At 52.4% G+C, this 17,505-nt stretch overlaps 1 long non-coding RNA gene across 1 annotated transcript in view; it reads left to right on the plus strand.

The window, feature by feature from the left end:
- Positions 1-16,868, plus strand: part of LOC139046242 (uncharacterized) — a 65,177-nt gene extending 48,309 nt beyond the window's left edge. The window contains exons 2-3 of the long non-coding RNA XR_011506076.1: positions 12,599-12,912; positions 13,461-16,868. This is a non-coding gene — a long non-coding RNA (uncharacterized lncRNA). The remainder of the gene's footprint in view (positions 1-12,598; positions 12,913-13,460) is intronic.
- The last annotated feature ends 637 nt before the right edge of the window (positions 16,869-17,505 follow it).

A 17,505-nucleotide genomic window follows, 5' to 3' on the forward strand; every position in this document is an offset into this window, starting at 1 on the left:
TAGATTATGAGGATGGAGCCCGCATGAATGGGATTAGTGCCCTTATAAAAGAGACCCCGAGAACTCCCTCGCCTCTTCTCCTATGTAAGGACACAGTGAGGAAATGCCATCTATGAACTGGGAAGTGGGTCCTCACCAAGCACTGGATTGTGGACTTCCCAGCCTCCAGAATGATGGGAAATAAATGTTCACTGTTTTTTTTTCTTTTTCTTCTCCCCAAAGCCCCCCAGTACATAGTTGTAGATTCTAGTTGTAAGTACCTCTGGTTGTGCCATGTGGGACGCCACCTCAGCATGGCCTGACCAGCGGTGCCATGTCCGCATGTAGGATCTGAACTGGTGAAACCCTGGGCCACCAAATTGGAGCGTGTGTACTTAACCACTTGGCCACGGGGCTGGCCCCTAAATGTTCGTTGTTTAAGCCGCCCAGTCTACGGTTATTTGTTATAGCAGCCTGACCTGACAAGACAGTAAGTGTTCAATAAATGTGGTTCGCAGCCTTCGATCTAGCTCCTGCCTGCCTCTCTGGGGTTTCCTCTCACTGCTTCCTCTTTTCTTTACACCAACCATCCTGAACTATCTACTGTCCTTCTCGAGCAGATTCCTCCGTTTTTCAACCTTGGCACTATTGACATTTGGGGCTGGGTAAATCTTTGTTTTGGAATGGGGCTGTTCTGTGCATTGACAGATGTTTAGCAACATCCTTGGCCTCCAAGTTGTGACAATCAAAAATGTCTCCAGATATTGCCAGATGTCCCCTCAAGGGCACAGTCACCCCTAGTTGAGAATTTCTGCCCTAGAGCTTTGTTTTCTCTCATGTTTTCATGCCTTTCCACATGCAGTTGCCTCTGCTAAGATGGACTTCTCTTGTTCACCTACCAAACTCCTAATCACCTCTTGAAACCCACGCCAGATATGAACTCCTGGGAGCAGATCTCTGATCCCCACAGAGGACCTTCTTCTAAATTCTGCATCTCTCCATGCCTCCCACTAGCCAGCCCACACCATTCCCTACTGCAGTTGCCTATTTTTGTGTCACTGTCTTATCCATTGTAATTTGACCTTTCCAAAGCAGAATCAGTGGTTTATTCACCATTTTCTCTTAGGGTCTGGAATATAGCAGGTAGTCTAAACGTGTTGAGTGAATGAATGGAAGAATTGATGAACGGGTAGATGGACTGATGGATGGGTGGATGAGTGGGTTGATAGAGAAATTTGTAGGCAGGTGGATGGGGGAGTATTTGCATGGGAGGGTGAATTGGTGGATAGAAGGATGGATGGGATTTATGAATAAATTAATAAATAGATGAATGAATAGGTGTATAATTTGATGAATGGATGAGAGGATAGATAGATAAGTGGGTGAATGGAGAGATAACTGAGTGGATAGATAGGTGGGTGGGTAGTTAGATGGATGGGTAAGTAGATGAATGGATGGATGAATGAGCAGGCGGAGGTTGGGTGGATGGGTGTGCGGTTGAATGAACAAATAAGAGGGTGGATGGATGCAAGGATGGATGAATTTATGGCTAAGTCAATGAATGGATAGGCGTGTGGTTTGATGAATGGATGAGAGGATAGATAGATGAATGAGTGAATGGATGAACAGATAAATAAGTTGGTGGGTAGGTGGATGGGAATGGATATAAAGATGGGTGGATATGTGAATGTCTGAGTAAATTAACCTGGTTAAAAGATAAAAGGAGTTTATGAGTGGGTGGATGAATGGATGGAATGAAGATGAATGGAAAAAATACATAAATGAGTCAATGTGAAGAAGAGAGAACATCCTCCTGTACTTGTCTCCTCATTTGGACAACCTGGAGGGAGAAACTAGATCAGTGGGAGTGAGGGCATCCTAAGGATCTGGAATTGTGAGAGAACCCCAAATTCCAACCTTACATTTATAGGCAATCTTTCCATATAGAATCTCCTTTCAAGTTTCTTCTCTTTAAAATCCCTCCTACTTTGGATTAAGACAGGCTCTTTTAAGAAAGACTCTTTTGTCCCCTTTTAGAGATGGAAATTGAGCCATAGAGCAAGTCAAAGCCATTGGGTGTGGAACTCTCAATCTACTACTCCTTGGAAAAGCATGCCCTGCCCTCTGCCGCTGGGGCTCAAGACAGCCTGACCAGTGACTGGCAAAGTCTTTTATGCAGCTTAGTAGAGAAAGGTCTAGAATAGTGGCTAAGAGCACAGTTTCTGAAGTCAGATTGCCTGGGAGTGATTCCTGGCTCCACCAATATCTAGCTGTGTGATCCTGGGTAAGATCCAGAACATCTCTGAGCCTCAGATTCCTCATATGTAAAATAGGAACAATGCTGGTTCTTATAGGATTGAGGGTGAAATAAGATAATGCATGTAAAACACACAGCACAATGCCTGGCATATAACATGCTCTCAATAAATGTTAGTGCCACTTTTTTGACTTATTATTATTAATATCATTAGCATCTTGGTCATGATCATGTTCATTATCACCTCCTTGTATAAAGGATCTGTGTCCCAATATAGAATGATAGAACTTGAGGGGGCTATGGAGGGCATCTAGTCTAGCCTTTCCCATAAGGCAGACCCCAAGGCTTAAAGGTAAAATGACCCATCCAAGTCTGTGCAGCAGTGAGTGACAGAGTCACGAAGCTTGGGACCCTGTGTGTTCCCTTTCCAGTGTCCTACACTGCTCCTCTGGGACCCCAAGCTTGTGGCATCCTGGGTAAGAGTAACCATTTCCGGTTAGGGTGAGTGCTTCCTCCAAGTTGAGGGTCTGAACTACAGTTCTCCCCTCCTTCCTGTTGGGTTACCATGGAGGCATGGGGTCATGGAAAAATGGTGACAGTATTTCCCAGGGTTGCCTCAAGGATGAAGTCCCTAGCACAGCGCCTGGCACGTGGAAGTGACTCAGCAAATGTCAGTTCCCTTTGCTTCTCTAAGAGGCCGGGGACTGGGAGCCGTGGGGTGTCAGGCCAACACAGTCTCCTGGATTTGAAGGTGACGAGAGCATCATGGCTCAAGGCTGAGCACCAAGAGGAGGAGGGGTGAAGCGATAGATTCTGGAAAAGTCAGTGGCAAAGTACTCTGCCCAGCACCAGGGAGCCAGAGCTGGAACCTGCTGGCGACAGCTAGACCTGCTGGTGACACAGTCTGCCGGCACAGCCAGGCTCCAAACCGGGAGCGAGCATGTTAATCTGCCTGAATCAGCAATGCAGGACTCAGATCGTGTGCCAGGCTCGAGGCTCCCAGGAACCAGGGAGGAGGAGGCTGCCTAAATTAGAACCAGAGTGCAAAGCTGGGGTCACACCTCAGAACAAGGGTCAAGCGGGGGAGCTGCTTCAGTCTGCAGCCCAGAGGCGGCTCAGACAGGCTGGTGGAGAGCGGCCACGTTTGCCTCTGTTTACAGAAAGCAGACTGGAGACCTGTGACCTGTGGGGCATACAGGACTCAGCCCAGGGACCATGCCCCTCCTGGGCCCCTGGGGCACGGAGCAGAGGCCCATTTAGCTTCTTGCAGAGCAAGAGAGGGGCAGGGTGAAGGAGAGGAGCCAGGGAGGGGCTGCGCTAGGGGACAGGCAATTAGGGCCGCCTGAGCTGCCAGCCCTGAGGATGCAATGCACGCCCTCCCTCTCCCCTCTCTGCTGTGGGGAGGGCCCCTCATTAGCTGCCGAGCTGTCGCCCTCTCCAGCACCTTGGTGCAGCCTCGGGGGTAGGGACTGATGACCAGCCTCAGGTGGCATGGGTGCTGATTAATAAAGACACACAGATGAGGGCTGTGCTCTCTCGGATCCTCCAGCTCTTGCTGACACCCAAGGCTCCTCCAGGACCTTCCCGAACACTCCATTCCTGCCCAGGGCAGGCGACAGGTTGTGGCCGAGCTCCAGGCACCTGCCCAAGTCAGCTCCCTCCCCCAGCCCACTGGTCAGAGCCTGAGGCCCCCAAAGCGGCTCTGGACCCCGGTGAGTGGTACAGGGGTTTGAGAAAGGAAAGGGAGCCCCAAAGCTTCTGGTTTTAATTCCTTGACAGAGGTTGTCTGATCTGTAGGGTCTGTTTGAGAATTGAAGATAATTTTGATTTATAGCCTGTATTTTTGAGGGATATTCAGGTTCATCTCTCTTGTACACATATGCATATATTATTATTTTTTTTGGCAATGAAGTTCAAAGCATATTAACAGAGCCCTCGGTTGTTGCGCCGGTGATCGGAGAGGCTGGATTCTGGAAGGCAGGGCTCCCATCTTCCTTTTTATCTGAGACCCTGAACCCAAAACACAGGGACTCTGGTTGACTTTGTATATTCCGGGCACTGGTCACTTGAAGGGGTAAAAAGAAACCTGGTATGATCCAAGGAAGCCTGGAATGTTCTAGAACAAGAGCAGCTGCTCTGGTTCCTGGGGGAAACTCTGGCTGGAGTTCAGACTGCAGCTCCACATCCCTGGAGGACGGGGGACGCTCTCTGTGGGTGGAATCTGAAGATGAATGTGTGTCCTTCCAGCCCCTGAGGGAAGGGATGTGAGAGGCTGAGGGGCGAACTTCTCCCTCAGTCAGGGTCCCCCTGAGGGTCCCCTCTCTCTAGGTGGGGCTGGTGTGTGAAGAACTGGACCTCGGGGGCTCTGCCTGAGGTGCAGAGCATCCCAGAGTTGGGAGGGAGCTTAGAGACCTCTGCCTCGGGCCCCTTAGTGTGGAAAAGACTCTGGTGATAATCTAGCAGAGCCTAATGCAAGGAAGGGTCTTACCCTGAGGCCGAGGCCTTTAGAGGAGCTGGGAACCCCCCAAAACTGAGTACAGAATTATAATGAATGTGTGCACTTTCCTGGGGAGCTTTCTATCCGTTTGCAAGATGCCTGCAAGGAGAACTGATCAGAATGACCGCTCTAAAGCCGGACAGACATAACAGGGAGTAGGCACCTGGGGTGTTTCATGTTCCCCAGCAAAAGAATGGGTGGGAGGGCACCTGCTGCCAGCCAGGAAAAGGAGAGGGAAAGGGGCCTGCAAGGCCGCACCCATCTGGTGTCAGCCCCCCTTTCCCTTTAAACAGCGCTCCACCCTCGGTGGTCCCCACCCCCCCTACTCATCCCCCTGCAGAGATGCAAGGCTGGTTGATGAGATGTGTTTGTGGCCAGACCAGAGCCCTTTTGTTAAGCAAACACAGCAGCCCTCCATTTAGCAGAAATAGCTCTGCAGCACAGAGAATGAGTGTGTCCACAAACCCATTTGCCGTTTAGGTGTCAGAAATAAATTTTACCACTGGAGTCTGTAGCATCTGATTAGTGAATTATTCAGTTGGGATATTGCGTTCCCTCTGACCTCATTAGTAACCCTGAGGTGAGAGGGATGCATTAGCGTAACCGCCAGGCTGTCACGGAGGAGCAGAGTGGGGGCATTAAAGTGGATTAAAGTGCTTTACCAAGAACTACAGCACAACTTGTAAAAACAGCGCATTGTTAAACCAGGACTCAGCAAATAAACAGGCGGACGTCACCAGGGGGGCAGGGGAGGACAGCAGGGCGGTGGGGGGTGTGTGCTCAGAGCTCTGTAGCCTTGTTGGCAGTTCTGCCTGCCCAGTTGATGATACTGGGGACCCAAGTCTGGGGAGAGGGTGCTCTCCAGCCCGACTCAGTTGATTTCAAGCTCTTTCTCAAAGTCCCCCACACCTCCCATTGTCATCCTTTTTTGCCGTCTTTTGCCAATGGGTCTTAAAGTGCTGGAGAGTTGACAGATTCAGACTAAATGAGACCGTATTGAACATCTACTCTGTTCTGGCCTCCAACTGGGAGTTTTCCATTTCAGTAAAGCAGCGTGCTCCCTCCAACTGGTGACCAGTCAGCTGGCGGACCTGCAAGGCTGCCCCTATCCCTCAGCACCCTCGGTCTCCAGCCTTCCTATTTACCCGCAATGTGGAGAGACCCCACCCCCAGCCCCTGTGTCTGGAAGGTGCTGGAATGATTTGGCTGGTCCATGGATCAAAGGGGGCCTTGGGTGGTGGGGGGTGGGTGGATGACCCTAATCCTTTGCTCCTCCTGAGGAATCCATATCCCTGTATGAGATCCTTGGAGCTTTGCTTATTGCAAACGCCACTCTTGACCCTCAGACCAAGCCTAGTTGACCGAACCTTTGGGTCCAGCGCCCCACAGAATGGATGGAGGATGGAGGGGAATGTTGGAGAGGCAGCCCTGCTCCTACTTATCCAAATCAAGGGCTCTCCAAACCTCCTGTCCTTTGTTTCGGGGGAGTGGAACGTGTTGCGTAATCTTAACACATAAGATCTGCGCCCTCCTCTAACAAGGGAATCATAAGCAACGGATGGATTAGGTAAACAGGATCTGATTCTGAAAGCTGACATCAAAACAGTTATTACTGGACAGCAGAGCCCAGCGACTCATCTCTATTCATCACAGAGCATTGCTCACCGAGCTAAAGGTGTTGGGGGCTCCTCCTTGCCAAGGACCAGAACCCGAATGGAGAGAGGCAAGGAGATGGAGGCTGCAGTGCTCCATGGCTGGACCCATGTACAGAGACCAAGATGGGGTTGCCAAGGGCGCATCCTCTCTCCTTTGTTTGGGGATGGGGCTTCAGGCTGGAGTTCAAGGCTGCCCCAGGAGACCCAAGCCCCAGTTAGTGACTGGTGTGTTTGCAATTGTTTGTTCAGCAGCCATCGCAAATGGATGCTAAAAGGGTTTGTGGTTCATTGATGGTCACGCTCCTCTCCAGCCCATTCTTCATCCTTTTCTTAGGTGAGCCACAAGCGCTCCACTGGCAACCCCCACAGCCGCTCTTATTCGGCGCTGGGTCCTAAACCCTGCCTGCTCACAGCCGTCCATGCCAGCAGTCCTAATGACTGGAGCCCTTGCCCCCAGCCCTGTGTTTTGGAGACCTTGGGCAAGGCTGGCCCCTGCTCGTTTTTCTCCCCAGCTCCTTGCCTTCTGTGTGAGCTCATGGTAGCTGGGCAGGGCAGGTCCATATGGGTGGACGGTCCAGCAGAGTAAGTAGTTCATTCAAGATTCCCACGGGGCCCTTAATCACATGGGGAAAGAGGGCAGAGTGAGGTGCTGTTGGGAGCTCCATTATCATTTCTCTTTGGAGTGTGGACCTCAAATTTGGGGTTTGGTTGCTGATTCCACCGCACAAGTCGTATGTGGAATGACTGTGTGCGTGATGACAGGAACTGCTCTTTACACACAAAAAAACACATTCCCCACGATTTGAAGCAGAGGGAAGGGGAGCTGAAAGGATGCCTCTGGTTGACGACACCTTGAGATGTTAATCTGTGCATCTGCTACAACACAGATGAACCTCGAAAACCTTATGCTAAGTGAAAAGAGCTGTCACAAAGGACCACGTATTGTGTGATTCTATTTGTATGAAATGTCCAGAATAGGCAAATCTATAGAGACAGGAAGATTAGTGGTTGCCAGGCACTGGGAGGCATGGGGGTCTGGGGGATGATGGGGTTTCTCTTTGTAGTGATGAAATGTTCTAAAATGGACCGTAGTGATGATTGCACAACTGTGTAACTACACTAAAAGTCACTGAATTGTGTACTTTAAACAGATGAATTGTAGGCTATGTGAATTACATCTCAATAAAGCTGTTAAAAATAATCTGTGCACTTTTTTCCCCCTCTCAGGGGGTGTTTTTCCCTTTCCTTTCTCCCTTTGAAATAGGTCCCTGCCTCTGTGCTCCTTCTCCTACAGGAGAGATGGTGGGGCACATGAAAAGTCTGTGCATCTCATAGGTTTTGGGGCTTCAAAAGCCAAAACCATTAGGCAAAGTTAGAGAAGTTATGGAGAGATGAAAGGAAGAAGGATGAGATGCTTGTGTATAAAGTGTTTTGGAGAAACAAAAAGGAAGGCTAGACCCACCACCCTAGCCTGGAAAGAGGTACCAGCAGGAGAGAGAGGGGGAGAGATGTGCAAGTTCTACATCAGTGGGGACTCATGCCCTGTTCCCTGGCAGTGCCCCCAGCAAGGGGGCAAGATCCCAGACAGGTGTGTCTACATATTGATGAATTGGCGCATGTTCCACCTACTACTGATATATAATCAACCACTCCAAGTTTTGTAAAACAATCATTTGGTTATACTCACAGACTTTGTGGGTCAGGAAGGCAGAAAGAGCCCATCAGGAGGGCTTGTCTCTGCTCCAAGATGTCTGGGAAGACCAAGGCTGGGGGTGACATGGCGGCCGGGGCTGGAACCATCTGAAGGCTCCTTCACTAACATGTCTAGCGGTTACTCCCAGCTCTTGACTGTGATCTGAGCTGGGACTGTCAGCTGGGACACCCACATGTGTCTTCTTTATGTGGCTGCTTGTGCTTCCTCACAGCTCGGTGGCTTAGGTTCCAAGAATAGGCATCCCAAGAGAACCAGGTGGAGCTGTACTTTCCTTTAAGGTCATATAATGTCACTTCTGCCTTAGCCACAAGGCCCCCACCTCTCTGTAGGAGGAGTTTCAAAGTCATATTGAAAGAACAAGTGGGATGGGAGATAATGTTGTTGTGATCTTCTTTGGAAAATATAGCCTGCCACATGGGACTATGTGCAGCCTTGAAAATGGGTCCTTGTCTCAAGCACTGTGCAGAAGGATTATGAGCCCTCAGAACCGAATGGGCCATACAGAGAGTGACAGTGAATGTTTCAGTGGTAATCTGAGTGGACAGTTGGCTGACTGCATCCCTCACATTGCCTATGCACAGCTGAAGACTCAGAAACTCTGACCTAACCCCAGGGAGTATGTTGGGCAGGAAAGCCTCAAGAAGGATGACGATTGCCTTTCTGCCAACCAGGACGAAGGGGGCTCAAGATTGGAAATCCTGTAGAGTGTTAGAATTAATGTTTACAAACATCTCACACACTGGAGTTGTAGCATGAATTTTGCGCTTATCTGCATTCATTCATCTCCACAAAGAGGCAACCAAGGGGATGAGGGACAGATGCCCAAACACGGAGGTGAGATTAAGGGCTAAATCAACTTTTCAGCCTCCCCAGGTCTCCGTCCCCCCACCGGCCAACCCCAGTGTGGTGAGATTACATGATGGGTGAAAAATACATAACATATGGATGCACTTCGAGCTACATACCCGGAATATGGTGAAGCTCAATGTACATGAGCCATCGTCACTGGTCTTGCGGCCGAGAGGCCAATGGATTAGGTCCCAAGCTGGGAAGTGGCCCCACTTGAGTCTGAGAGAGTCATATTCCTTTGCCCAGGGCCTCACAATGTTGTCCAGAGCCACTTGTCTCTTCTCTGTCACATGAAAACATGCCTGTTGGCAGGTCAGTGGTTCTCAACAAGGGGTGACTTTGCCCCCCAGGGGACACTCGGCAATGTCTGGAGACATTTTCCATTGTCACAACTGGGAGGGATGCTACTGGTATCTCGTGGTGGAGCCCACGGCTGCTGCAGATCCTGCAATGATCAATCAGCCCCCACAACAAAGAATGATCCAGCCCCAGACGTCAATAGGGCTGAGGTTGTGAAACTCTGGTCTAGAGTTTGCACCAAGAAACAGATCTTCAAAGGAAACTTTGGAAACACTTGTCAGGTTTTACTCTCCCTATCAGGATGGCCTCCCTGCTCAGCACTCCAAGGCAGTGATGGTTTTTTCACCTTATTCCAGAAAGATGTCCAGCCAGGCAGAGTTCTTGGGAAGTGCTAGATTTGAGTTGGTGGGTGATTTCTTTTTGCCTTTTGCAATCCTTCTTACGCTAAATATAATTTTTTATTTTTAAGGCATCATAAAATCTGCCTTCCTTATAGACCAAAAATGTTATCCAATGTAACAGTGGCTTTTAGAAATGGGAAAGATATGATTGCTTGCAAATGATGGTAGGAGCAAGGTCCGAGGGCACATAGCATGGGGTCAGGGATAAAGAGCTTGGAGAAACTGAAAAGAGAAACCTGGAGTGAGTCATTGACTCTGGTTGCAGGGATTGGCAGGGAGAAGTGGTCAGGGAGGCTGAAAGTTGGAGTAGGTGACAGAGGCTCCAGGGAGGGAGAAGGGCCTGTCGGGAGAGGCAGGCAGGGCTGTCCTGGGGCCACGTGCGGAAAGGGGAGACTGGTCCTGGAACTGCTGGGACTGGAGGCAGAGAGGTGGGTGTGGGGTGGCTTTGTGAAGCTCAGAGTAGACCTAGAACCTGAGAATGGACTTGTCTTCCTTAGGGACCAGGGAGGGATCTGAGATGCAGAGAAAGAAAGAAGAAGGAGAGGGAAGGACATGAGAGGAGAAAGAGGGACAGAAGGCGGACAGTAGAGAGAGCACAGTCTGGAAATGGAGAGGAAATGAAGGGGTTAAAACGGATGAGCGGGACTTGAGTGTGCTCCGAAATGACCCAGCCAGCGCCCCGCTTTGTTCCAGGTCTCGTGCTTCCAGGCAAGCAGCTTTGCTGGCAGGGGGTGGTCTGCTTGGTAGGGCCCCTACAGAAGGAAGCAGAGGGAAGAGCAGGGCCGCCGTAAGGTCAGGGTCTGAATGTTTGGAAGAGAGATCCGAGGCCCTAGAAGTCTGGGCGCAGTCAGAGATCCGAGCTGGAGCCTCCCACCCCCCAAGCCAGTTCCTCTGTGTTCAAAGATGGTGCCGTTTTTCTGTGACAAAGACACACGTGGCAGAACCCACAGGAGCCCCTCTCCCCTCCCTTGGAGAGCTGTTTTCAGAAGCCCCTGTCTGTCCCTGGGAGAGACCAGCAGAGGGAGGGTGCCCTGCAAGGGGAGGGGGGACAGGGGAGGTGGCTTCGCTCCTCCCTGGCACTTGCTATTTCGGACCCACCGAAAGTCTGTTCCTCCTGGGTCTCCGCTCCAATGCGAGTGACAAGGCTCCTCGCAGCCGTCTCTTTACTTAACCCCTTTCGCTGGGCCATCTGTTCAGAGCTCTGATTATGCTTCTCCTCGAGCAGGCATCACATTATTCAGCCTCCTTGCCTGGCGCAGACACTGTCCTCCGTGGCCGCCCTGCCCCACACAACAAAACCCAACTGCTGGCTCACATCCCGAGTGACATGGATACCCACAGGCCCGTGGGCGAGCGGATCATAGTTGAGCCAAAAAATACCAGAGGCCTGGTTCCCTGCTCATCCTCCCTTTGGATCTTAGCAGATACCTGCCTCCATCGACTCCCCCAGCCTCTGCTGTGTTCCCCTGGCACAGCGTGTTTCTCCATCACAGTCAGCAAGCAGCGGGGGCCACCACTTGACATTCCAAATCACACCCTGATCCTTCTGGAGAGTCTTTGAGGGGCCTGTCTTCCCGCCGTGGGTTCTTCAAGCTCCCAGAAAACCTTGACTTCCCCGGGCTTTAGACACACGCTCCTTTTTCTCCTGGTCCTTATCTCCTTTGATGTTCCCATCATTCAGGACAGACTTTCTAGAGCTGCGCTGTTCAATGGCACCTCCTACTCTGATGGAAATGTTCTATATCTGCGCAGTTCAATAGGGTTGCCACCAGCCACATGTGGCTACTGAGCCCCTGAAATGTGACCAGTGGGACTGAGCAACTGTGTTTTAATTGACTTAAATTTAAACTTAGCCTGAGATCAGCAGCAGCAGGAACTTATCGTAATGCGGAATCTCGGGCCTCACCCTAGACGTCCTGGATCAGAATCTCTGGGGACTGGACCTGGCAATCTGTGTTTAAGCAGCCCTCCAGGTGGTTTTACGCACAGTGCAGTTTGGGAAGCCCCCATCTAGAGCCAGCTCCTTGGGAAGCCCCAGCTCATCTCTGAATGCCTGCCACCCTCCTTACCAGGCCTTTGGAGAGCCAGGGTTCTGGAAGGTGGCTCCGACCCACCCTGGGGGCTCTGCACTGGGTTGCTGTCCACGCCTCAGGCAGAGAAGGCAAAACTGGCCTGGCGGCTGCTTCTCACACACCCCCATAGCCGGCGCCGGGCTGTGGGAGGTTCTGAATAATGGATGCAGCACAGAGGGGCTGTGGGTTTTTCTGCTCCCTCTCTGAGCGCCCTCCCCTCTGGGTGAGGTGTGCAGGCTTCGCCCACCCCAGGAGCAATCTTGCCTGCGTGAGAACGGGCCTCACCCCCGCCTCTCCTCCCTCGCTCACGGGAGGCTGTGAGCTGGCTGGGGGAGGCTGCGAGCCATGCCTAGAACTCCAAGCCGGGGGCTGCAAGGCGCTCAGCGACAAAGTGGCCAAAGTCTTTCTTTCCTTTTCTTCTAGCCAATGTGTATGGAGCTTATCTTCCAGGGACTGTGCCAAGTGGTTTGTAGTGCTTGCCTTACCAATAGTCTTCAGAGGTGGCATCGTTATTTCTTAGAGAAGCCCAAAGCTCAGAGAGGTGAAGTGACTTTGCCCAAGGTCCAGGGCTAGTCTGTCTGACTCCGAAGCCCGAGCTTTTACCCGCAGCCCCTATGCTCCTCCACAGGCAGCCGGACAGGTGTGGGCCCTCTTCAGAGCCCCAGGAGGAGGGGGGTGCGTGGACCAGCAGGGGTGTCAGCTTCTGCTAGTACCCAGGAAGCTCCCCTCTAAGCGGAAATCCATAAGCCAGTGATTCAAAACCAAAGGATGCTTAATTGCAATTTAATCTTGCCTAGGGAACTTTGTGATTCACTTAATATCAGATCGTGTTGAAACCTTCACCCCTGTTCCTTCTCCCTTTGTCTCCTCCCAGTCTTCGCTGCTGTTTCTCAACTAAGAAGAGCCAGAGCTGGGCCCCAGGAGGGGTGCCCGCCGACTCCAGCTGCCGTCCCAGGAACAGCACGGGCAAGTGCCGCCCGCCTGAGGCTGGAGGCTGGGAGGAGCTGCCCAGAGCGTCTGAGTACAAGAGAAGTGACGTTGTTGAGCATGAGGGCACCTTTTGGCACCTGGCCTGCAGTGGCTGGAATGTGACCTCTTCCTGAGACCTCAGAATCGCCAGAACTTAATCTTCTTCCTCCAGGGAGATGCCATGTAACCCTCCAGCACCTTCCACGTCTCCGCTGCCTGGTTCGAACCCTCACTCACTTGCCTCTCTCCCTTTTCTCCCCCCTTACCAGCTCCTCTCCCGCTCTGCCCTGTCTCATCTGCTGGACGCTCCTGGTATGGACTGTCCCTGGGTCTGACAGCACCAGCTGGCTCTGCAGCCTCCTGTTTCCTTCAGAGTGGCCATGTCTCCTTTGAGGGCTGCCTTCTGCCCTTGGGTGGAGGATGGGGTGGAGGGGACGATCAGGGTGTGAGGGGTGTGACAGCCAGGCCGGGAGTGACTTCAGGAGCCCTCCAAGGAGAGGTAGTGGCTCAGCGTTTGCTTTTCCCCTTGTGGCCAGTAGGTGGTGCTAGATGCCAGCCGAGGCCCAGCCGAGGCCCAGCCGGGGCCTTGACAGAGCACCAGGCAGCTCTCCTTTACAGGAAAGGGCTCTGCCTGCCAAGTAGCACTTTTGGGTGGGGTGCAAGGCCCTGTGACTTGAGGGCTGATTCGGGACATGGGCGGGGCTAGGAGAATGTGATTATTTCCCTTCACTAAACCCTGTGGCCTTACAGGCTGGTTTCCCCTCTAGGAACTGGGAACGCCTTGAAGAGAACCTGTGTGGGATGCAGGATCCTGCCTCCATTTTTGCTCAGAGATCTCCTCCAAGCAGGGGGCGGCTCTCTCTCCTCCGGGCACTCATAGCAAGCTTTACTTCACGTGGTCGGGGCACTTCACACACGGCAAGAATGAGTTGTTTTCTCAGCTCCCTTCCTTAGGAGACCATCATTTTCTAATCCCCTCCATGTCCCCAGTGCATGCCTAGGGCCTGGCACACAGCCCATGCTCCTTACGGGAGCACATGACTGAGGGGAGGAGGCAGTGGTGCACAGAGACTGTGCTGCCTTTCCCCCATAGAGATCTTTAAGAACACAGGTCGGCCCTCTGCCTAGGGTTTTTAGGGATTGCCCAATCAATAAATGATGGGAATGATGGCCTTGAAGTCCCTCTGGAAGACAATGCCTCACTCAGAACTTCTCACACGTCTGTTGAACATGCTTCATTTGATGAGCATTTATTGCATAACTGAAATGGGCCAGGATGTCTCTCTAAGAAGGAGAGAAACCTCTCCACATTCACAAGGGAGAGGACTGACACGTAGCCTGGACCCTGGGGTGCTGGGCCTCTGGTCTCAGCTCTCCAGTGCGCAGAGCCTGGGGAAATGCTGGACTTCTGGGGCTGACCAATCAGCAAGTAGCAAGGGGGACCTTCCTTGAGAGCTCTGCTGGACCGGACCCGGGCTGCTGGGCTCAGCTTGCGCAGTCAGTGCACGTGGGAAGGGGGACGTCGTCTCGGCAGGGAAGTAAACCAGCATTGGAGTGATTGGGGCGGGCATGTGCTGCTCAGACACAATTACTCTTCTCTGGCTGAGACTAAACTCTGCAGAATGTGCCATGTTATTGAAGGCTATTAAAGTAGCCCAAGCAGACCTGTGGCTGACACGACATGGGGAAAGGGTAGGTGATTTGCTGGGTCTCCGAAGCTCCGGACAGACGACAATGGAAGGATGCATCAACGAGGAGGGTATAACAGGAATGAAAGCAAAGTTCTGCCCAGAAAGCCACGTGTTGGCGGGAGGCATGGGCTCAGAGTCGAACACATGAAGACTTTAGTGCTTCTCATTGATACAGTGCTTCTCACTGAGTCAGCCGTGGGGTGCGGGTGCCGTATGAATGAACTCATGCTGGAGAATGTTCAGAGTGAAGATCCGAGCTCCTGTCAACCACTCTGGAGAGTTCTGTTCAGTCCTTGGGAACTTGAGACATGATTCATCTAATACCAGCTCATTTGGAAACCCTCCCTCTGTTCCCTCTTCCTGTGTCACTTTCCAGTCTTTATTGACATCTCCCAACTAAAGGCCAGAGCTGTCTTTTTTTCTTTTTATTTATTCTTTTTCTGAGGAAGATTAGCCCTGAGCTAACATCTGCTGCCAATCCTCCTCTTTTTGCTGAGGAAGACTGATCCTGACCTAACATCTATGCCCATCCTCCTCTACTTTATATGTGGGACGCCTGCCACAGTGTGACTTGACAAGCAGTGCCATGTCCGCACCCGGGATCCGAACCAGCAACCCCTGGGTTGCCAAAGCAGAATGTGTGAACTTAACCACTGCGCCACCAGGCTGACCCCAGAGCTGTCTTTTAAAAGACGCAATGTGCTGACACAGACAGCGAGGGAACAGTGGGACAAGGAGGCTGGAAACCAGTTCACAGGAGAAACCGCTGAAGGACCCCAAGCTCTTTGTGACAGAGAGAGCTAGGCCTGGGGAGCCTGAGGCTGTGATGAGTGAGTCTGCTTGTGCTGAGATTGCCCATTGAGCAGATGTGCCCTGGGCACCCTCCGGAGGAGGTGAGTACCCTGGGTCCCCTCAGGAGGGGTGGGTGAAAGCCCAGGATGGGGTTGAGTTGAAGCCCCTGCATTTCCTTCTGGGTCGCAGAGACTGAGAGCAAGTCCCTCTCCATCCCTTTGTACCCTGGGGCGTCCTTGGGGCCACTTAGCCATAACCTGAAACAGCTGTAAAGGTCAGTGGCCTCCCAGCTTTGCCTCTCCCACTGGCCCTGTGATTGTGCCCCGCTATTTGCTGAGCCGGGGACTGCTAATTGTGCTGAATTCTCTTGGGTCTCTGGGTGAGGACAAGGGCCAGTGGCAGAGCTCATGATCATGGGTCCCAGAGGCAGGACAGCTCAGACCCGAAGCTTTGTGCTGCTCCCGCTCCCCTCCTGCCCCCATCCCAGCAAGATGCCAGGGTTCAAATCCAAGCTCTGTGATCTTGGACAAGTCGGGCGACCTTTTTGGGCCTCAGCGTGGGCGCTTGCTGGGTGGTGGTATCCTTTACATGGGGCACCCCAGGAACCACACTCTCCACGTCTCATACTGTGGTATGAGGCACCTACAGCCAGAGGCTGTGGGTCCTGGTCCAACAACATCTGCTTGGCTGGAATTAGGGTGACCGACCTGCCTGGCTTGCCCTGGATGGAGGGGTTCCTGGGATGCAGGACTTTCAGTGTTGAAATCTAGAAAGTTCTGGACAAAGTGGGACATGTTGGTTACTTTAGCTGCAGTCCCCATCCGTCTGCTCTTCCCCTGCCACGTGACCAGTCCTGCTGTTGGCCCCCAGCCGATGATTCACTGGAAGATGGTGTGGGGCAGATGTTGAGGACTGATGCTCCGTCCCTGCCTTCAGCCCTGTTTGTCATCCCCACAGAGCGCAGGGGCTGGGGGCCACATATCTCACTTGATATGGGTTCATTCTCGCTTCTTGTTGGTCAACCATTCATTTTCCCCCGGAACGTCTAATGAATCTTGAAATGGGCCTGCTTTTCCCCTCTGTTCATCCCATATGGGGAACCGGTGCCTTGGGCTGTCCAGTGCTGGAGAGAGGAGGAGGAGGAGCAGGAGGACATCGGCCTCCACTTTCTGTAGCCCCTGTAAACACTGGTGGCCAAGTGGCCGCTAGGTGCTGGATCTTGCTCTTGTAACACCCCATTCTTCCGGGATGGGCAAAGTTGACACTGGGCTCAGTACACGACTTTCCCTGGAGCAAGGAAATTATTGTGGTCACTGGTTCAGTTCTCACATATTCTGACTTCCTTTCAAGTTGTCTGGAGGCCCTGCGGGAACATGAGGCCAGTTTCCCAGTGACCTTGAGATCCCACATCACTGTGGCCCTCCCTGTGGCAGCACGAACTCCAGCTTCACACAGAGCTGGACAGCGGACTCAGCCCCACCTGCCTTCAGCGTAAAACTCTGTCCCAAGACCACACTGCTCCCTTTGCAAGTTTCGTCCCTGGGACCTCAAGAAAGATTTTGCTGGGGCGGAAGGTGGGGGGAGGAAAGGACAGGAAACATTTTCTGGTTTAATTCAATGTGTTTAGATCGACACAGGGACTGGACTGTGTGCAAATACAACAACCCTGGCTTCAAGGAGCCTAGAGTTCTGGGAGGGGGGCAGAATACGCACGGCTGTCTCTGAGCCGAGGACAGCTCTGATCGATGCTGTAACAGACGCTGAGCCGGCATCTGCTGAATATACAGGGCAGAGAGGTTAGCAGGAGAACTGGGAGAGGCTTGTCAAGGAGGTAGAATGTCCAGGGCTTTAAAAGCTAGGCAGGACTTTGACAGGTAGGGGCTGTGGGGATCTGGGGAGCAGAAGTGCAGAGATGGGTCACGGTGGGGACAGATGAGGCACGATGTGAGCTGAAGCCCGGGCACAGGGGACCAGGGCAGTCTGCAGGCCCACAAGGCTGATAAGGGATGATGCCAGATCCTGGAAAGTGCTGGATGCTGGGCGGTGGAGCCTGGAACAGAGTCCTGCAGGCAGTGGGGATCCATGGATGATTTGAAAGCAAGAGGGAGCCATAAATCCAGGCATCTTTGGACAAAATGTCAGCCACCCTGTGACTTCCACCCCTTGCTGTCTTTTTCTTTTTATTCTTTAACGAGGAGCTGGACCAGCCTCTCCTGCATGGGGAGCAGCCTTGTCCTTTCCTCCATGCCTGGAGGACGCAGGCTTGTCTGGGAGCAGCGGAACATGAGGCGGGGCCGGGGCTGGAGCTGGCCTGGTCTCTTCTTGCAAT

Source organism: Equus asinus, chromosome 2 (assembly GCF_041296235.1).
Source record: "Equus asinus isolate D_3611 breed Donkey chromosome 2, EquAss-T2T_v2, whole genome shotgun sequence".
Classification (NCBI taxonomy): Eukaryota; Metazoa; Chordata; class Mammalia; order Perissodactyla; family Equidae; genus Equus; species Equus asinus.